We start from the raw sequence: 6430 nt of genomic DNA, 5'->3' as shown, positions 1-6430 counted from the left end.
ATTTACTGCAACCTGGATAATCTGGAATGGTCTCATTTAGAGATTCTCAGTTACATCAGCAATGACTCTTTTGCTCAACTATATCTGTTTCAGAGTTTTGAGATCAGGAGATCTCACAGCGCCCGCTGAGTGCACCCAAACCATTTTAAATTTTATTTAAATTTATTTTTTCCTCTTGCTTTACCATCCATCCCAAATTCCCTACATACCTGTTCTTTCAAGAGCAACCTTCGCATACCTGCAGATGACTGAGGTACAGAGCCTGGCAGACAAGAATGATCTCTCTTTCGGTAGGAATTGGAAAGCAAAGAGAGTAGAGACATTGGTCTGGACATTTCTAATCTTAGGGTGCCCTCTGTTTCATTATCTCTGGGAAGTGGACAAACAGTGGACATCCAACTGAAAATCAGAATACACCTCACTGATAGTGTAACGGCTGGAGTCTGAGAGGTAGAGACTTAGTGAGCTGAACATGGGGTCCCTGCAAGGATAGTAAATGAAACGCTCTCAGGGTCCTTATGTGATCTGTGTAGAGTCAAAGTGTGAAATCAGTAGAACTGTCTCAACTGCGTCAGTCCCAGATCTGAACAGTTCAGAGACTCACACCGATGTCCTTAGAAGATTAGAAGAGACACTAGGGGAGTGCTCTTCTCTCTCTCTCTCTCTCTCTCTCTCTCTCTCTCTCTCTCTCTCTCTCTCTCTCTCTCTCTCCCCCTCCCTCTCTCTCCATCTCTCGTGAGTACACAGCCAGAAGATGATCAACAGTGGGTCAGGAAGAGCTTTCATGATCCCTGCTGCTCACAGGACCGTGAGATCATAAATTTCTGTTTTCATCTAAACCTGTGGGATTCCACGGAGACAGCCCGTACATAGACACATATAATAGCATATGTGGGATCATGAAGACTCAGGGCCCTTTCCATTCAGTGTGACCAGTCTGCTCTTGGTCACCACTGATAATTTTATACTCACAGGGTACAGCTGATAGGACCATTATTGTCAAGAGAACTTAAGGTTCTGATAGAACTTGCTTATGGTCTTATAATGTACCAAGGGACCCAGAGAACTTTTATTTATGTGAATTCCAACCTTTGAATTATTACTGCATTAGAGATTAAAAGTGAGGAAAAATTGCTTGCTTATTAAAAAAGATAAACACATTAAATCTTTAAAAATGAAACAATTTTAAACAAACAAATAAAAAATTTATTCCAGACAACTTAATAAAAACAGTGGGATCTAGCCTGGGTTGTTTAGCTAGACTTGAACCTCCTTCTCCGGAAGGAAGACTTGAGCTGAATCTCACATTTCAAAGAGCCAGGTTAGTAGCCGCACACTTCCAGCCTTGGAGAGGTAGAGACATGAAGATAGCTAGAGCTCTTTGGTAAAGCACTTTAGCCCATGTTCTAGGGGAGTGAGTGACCTTGTCATACCTGAGGAATGACACCCAATCTCTTTCTCAGGCTTCTGCATGCATGTGTCTCCATGCATAAGCACTGGGAAAAAGAGTGGTATCGTCTTATAATCTCCTTTAGATACTTAGGACAGATGAACGCTGGGAGTACCTCTTAGCTCCCAGGAACATGAGAAGCCACATACAGGCATGTCACTTAGATGGGAGGAACAAACATTGGCCTTTTTAGATCATTGCATTTATACGCTCTTTTTAAATACCAGACCAAAGCTTAGCAAGTGGCCATCTCTCCTTTCTGAGGCCAGATCAATAAGCTTTGTGTTCTGTGTCATGAAAATTTATTGATACACCACACACTCTAAACAGACCTCATCATGCATGACTGTGTAGCCGTATGCACTAGCCTCTGGCTGAGTTGCATCTGTCTTCCAAATACTGACTTAATAAAATATTTTATTAATAGGTATATGTATTACTATCATCATGGAATTCATTAGGAAATCCCTCAAGAATTGAGAAGCCATCACTGCAATACAAATAAAAGTTGTCCAAAATTTTCATCATTTGTTATTTGGGTCTCAAGGAATTAAATTAGTTCAGAGCCAGTGAAATAAATCTGGGGACATGGGATTGTTCCTTCCAATGCCTGATCACCCTGGTGCATGGTCACACAACTTTTGTGAATTTGGGCTTAGTTTTGGTAGTGTGTCCCTCTGTCACTGGAGAAGCTATGGGCATCTGAACTGGTGAGATCTGAAAACTGGCCGGGAAGATGGAACAGTTCTGTCAATTCTACTCCGAATTTGCTTCTTTTTGTTCGTTTGGGACATAACCCTGGCTGTCCTGGGACTCATTAGGGCAGACCAAGCTGGCCTCGAACTCACAGAGCTCCACCAGCCTCTGCTTCCCTAATGCTGGGATTAAAGGCGTGTGCCACCATGCCTGGCCTCTGAATTCAACTCTTTACAAGGGCCAAGGAAGAATCTAGGAAGTGTTCCTTTCCCCGCAGGTGATCAGTTATCCAATAGTATCCTTCCCTGGGTCAGGCTAGCCTGGTAGGCTTTGTCTCCCTAAGTCCTTACAACAGGTTATCTCTGCCACTCCTGATCCTGTCATCCCAACGCAGAATACCTGGACTCCTAGGGGTTCATTTTTCAACACTATCATGAAGGTTATTCTCTCTAGAATTCCTCTCAGTAATGAATGAAGTCACATGATTAATCCACTCTAGCACCCTGATTTTCCTGGGCACATGGTGTTTGCTTTATGAGACATCAGAAAGTTCTAGTATTTCAACTTCACTTAGAGTTGAGCTACTTTGGGTCCATATTCTCTCCAAACAAAGCAAATTATTAGAACCATTTGAACCACCCCCACCCCCACCCTCGGGCTAAAAACATTCAATTTGGAGTCTCTGCTTGGTGAGTAAATCCATATCAATTAGTTTGGCTGGATCCAATTATGGACTTCTTCTTCCTTGATCCTACACCCGTAAGATCCACTCTCACACATGTTCCCCAGATTTCCATCATTAGAGCTTGGCCGATTCATCCAGTTGTTTTGGTGGATATTATTCCCGTTCATGAATTGTATTTTGTCTCTTACCCCTCCAGCATCTCCTGGACCATCAGCTTGGTTGTGTGTCTGGAAGGAAAATGGGCTATAGGGACAGGTTTGGGGGCTCAGCAGTACAATGAAGGCAGCTTTTCTCAAGTAGGCCTGAAGGTCTTCAAGCACAGGTGGAGGGGTTGCATGTAGGGCTGTGGGGAGGCTTTGCAGGACTTCAGAGCAATGCATTTAGCTTTTCCACATGTCCTAACCCTCACGCAGCCCAAATCCAGTCTTTAGGCTCTTATTTCTGCCCAGCTTTGCTCTCAGTTTAACAAAGGAGACACCTGCCTAGGGGCTGGAGACCCAATTACCTTTGTAATGCCATTATCTGTAGATTTAGGATTTCTTTTTCTTTAGGAAAGAAAACTAGCTATCCCAGGAGAATTCTTGATGTCGAAGCAGTTTTCAGTTCTCTTATGGAGACAAATGCCCTGGGAATCTAATGCTTCTAAATTCATCATTTTCATTATTGCCAAATTCTGCAGCACCATTGGAAACAACCAACCTACCCCAGCATCCTTTTTATTTCAATTAAAATATTTAGTATCAGTAACAGGTTGGCCACCTGGAACTTCCCCTGAGCACACTGCCACAGATATCTGCAAGGGATAAATTTAGCAGCTATTTTGCTATAGAAAACAGTCATGGCCCTGTGCTCTGGAAACAAGGTATTAGTGTTTTATATCCAATCACAGCACAAGAATCCATCCGAGAAAACCCAGGCCAAGTTCTGAGAACTCATCTTCAGTGTTTGGTCTCTGGAGCAGCAGTTTTAGAGCAGCGGGTAGGTTGTTCTCTCTTAGGCTATCATTCTCCAACCCAGGCTCTAGGTCACAGGTCAGAGCCAGAGCATCTGGGAGCCTCATTCATGACTGGACACGCTGAATCTTGACAGTACATGTGCCCTTACAAAGCAACACATACAGAGAGAGAGAGAGAGAGAGAGAGAGAGAGAGAGAGAGAGAGAGAGAGATGGGGGAGGAAGGGAGAGGGAGGGGGAGGGGAAGGGGGAAGAGGGAGAGATATATGTGTGCCCCCTCCTCACTCATGAATGATATTTGTAAATCTGCCAGACCCTCTCTGCCGCTGTCCTCCAAGGTTCTCAGTCATCCCCAGGACAGTCCAGATTCACTGGCATCCAGCCCCTCTGCTCGTTCCACAATGCCTGCCTCATTTGCTCACTGATCTCATCCGTGAAGCCAATGTTTCCAGAATAGGGGCTCAGGGTTCTAGTCCATTGTCCTTACTTTACCTCTGGGGAAATTTCATTCAGGAACCGCAATGTCAGTTGCTGTTTTAATTGTGAATTCTTTTCTTCTCTGCTCTTTGGCTTGTACCCATCCACCCACTGATGTCTCTGTTCTGAATGTTACACCAAAAGGATGATCTGGTTTGTTTTTTCAACAATGGCTTGGACGTAGACTAATGGTACCAACGTATACATCCCTTAAAAGTGACAGTAAAACTGTATAGTACCCTCAACAGAGTGGAAGTGGCCAAGCCAGTGTGTGGTCCAAGAGCCCAGCGTTCTTCCTCAGGTTCTTTTTTAGGTGTTTTGGTGGAGTCCACACCATGAGAGGAGATGAAGCAGATCCTTACAATGATGGACTCTTATGTAACTTCGGATGATCTCCATATGCCGGAGCTGAACATTCCGACATATTATGAATATGCATGCTTGTCATGAAAACACATGGAACTATAAACAGGGGGTTTCCTCTGATAGGTCACCTCAAGGATGATTTCACTTCACTGAGCTTGAGCTAATGCTGGTCTAAGCCAGTTTTATCTTTCCTTCTTTCAAGAAGTGGCTGAAATGGGCCACTCCAAATGGGCCCCAGAAAAGATAGGGATTGAAACACCTAGCAGGAAAAGGCAGAGGATTTGCAAGGTGAGGTGCTGGGTCTCTGATGTCTACACTCACCTACACCACAGGTGGAGTCTCCTCTATGTCCGTCATATTCTTCCAGGACTGAGCTCCTCCTACTCCGTCCTAAATCCACCTGGGATTCTGTCTGACACCCCCCCCCCACTTCTGGTGAGAAGTGTCCCTCTCACTCCACCACCCCAGCACCCATCTTTCTTAAACATCACTGTTGGGCAGCCCAGATCAGCATGTGTGCAGGAAAGGTTCCAGGAGCGGGGATAAAATTTTGATCTAAGACAGGCTGCAGTGGCCTTGTGTAGTAGGGTGTTAATGGACCACCAAATCAAAGGTTCTCTTGGAAAGTTCCTTGGACAAGTTGAAAGAAGCCTGCTGTTCCTCCACAGGGAGACCATTAGCTGTGTGCCCACAGGCGATTCACAAATGTGGAGCCTTTCCAGATTGCTTTCAGAGCAGGCAGAATGGACACACGAATGTCTCCTCGTTGCCTGGTTTCTGGGTCAAAGAATTAACTCCTCCTGTGTTTGTTTAAAGATGACACTGTCCTTGGGCTAGGGCCTGGGACACCTGCATTCACATTTACCTTTCCTTTGTTTTCCCAATGGAAGGCAATACAGAGAGTTCAGTTTCTGTACAGCACTCAAGTCTCCTCTTGGTCCTTCACTAACAGGCATCCTCTGGGAAGCTTGGTATAATGTCTCCAGCCAGTGTGCTTCTCTCGGTAAACCTCATCACCTGGCCGTGAGACTATGTCAGTTACTCAGACTACTCCCATCCATGCCACCCAGAAAATGTAGGCCTTACTTCTAAGAGTGAGAAGGCCTGGATCCCAATCTTGCCCTTGACTGGCGTTTTCCTAACATCTTTCCTCGGCTTGGCTTTTATGTCTTCATCTGTGATCTGGGAGTGGTCATCATGTCCAACGAACAGAATTATGTGGATTGGATAACACCAGAACTCAAATTGAGTTAGGAAGTTGTGTTCTGTGGCATACTTCAACACGATGAAGATGTTATCTCTCATTTACACTTGTCTGCGTGTTTTATTTCTTTGGCAGGGAGAATCTCAGCTACTTCAGGGAACAAATTTGCTGTCTTGTAGGTACCGGTCCATGGTTTTGATATAGGTTCTAACTACAAACCCCAGATGCTATTTTCCTGGTTTTTGTTTTGCTTTGAATTGGACCAGATGATCATAGGCAGACACCAGACAATGGAAAAGATGTGTGTGAAGAGGGAAAGAAAAGAAAAAAAAAAACCTGGGGACTGAACAAAGGCCTGGGGACTGGCAGGCTTTGGGGTGCTGAGCTGTCTGGTTGGAAGGGAGCCTGAAGAAGCTGGTTTTGAAGAAGGGAAATATCATCAGGGAGGCGGCGGCGGCAGCCTGCAGCCCCACAAGCGGTACTGTATTTTGGATTAGGAAGGTCAGAAGACAAGTCTTAATTCAAGCCAGGGATTTCTTCCCCCCGAACAGTGAAGAACTCCACCAGTACTGGCCAGGCTGGCTGCCATGGTCTTTGT

This window comes from Mus pahari, chromosome 15 (assembly GCF_900095145.1).
Source record: "Mus pahari chromosome 15, PAHARI_EIJ_v1.1, whole genome shotgun sequence".
Taxonomy (NCBI): Eukaryota; Metazoa; Chordata; class Mammalia; order Rodentia; family Muridae; genus Mus; species Mus pahari.
The sequence above is the reverse complement of the archived record's forward strand: the minus strand, read 5'-3'. Positions refer to the sequence as shown.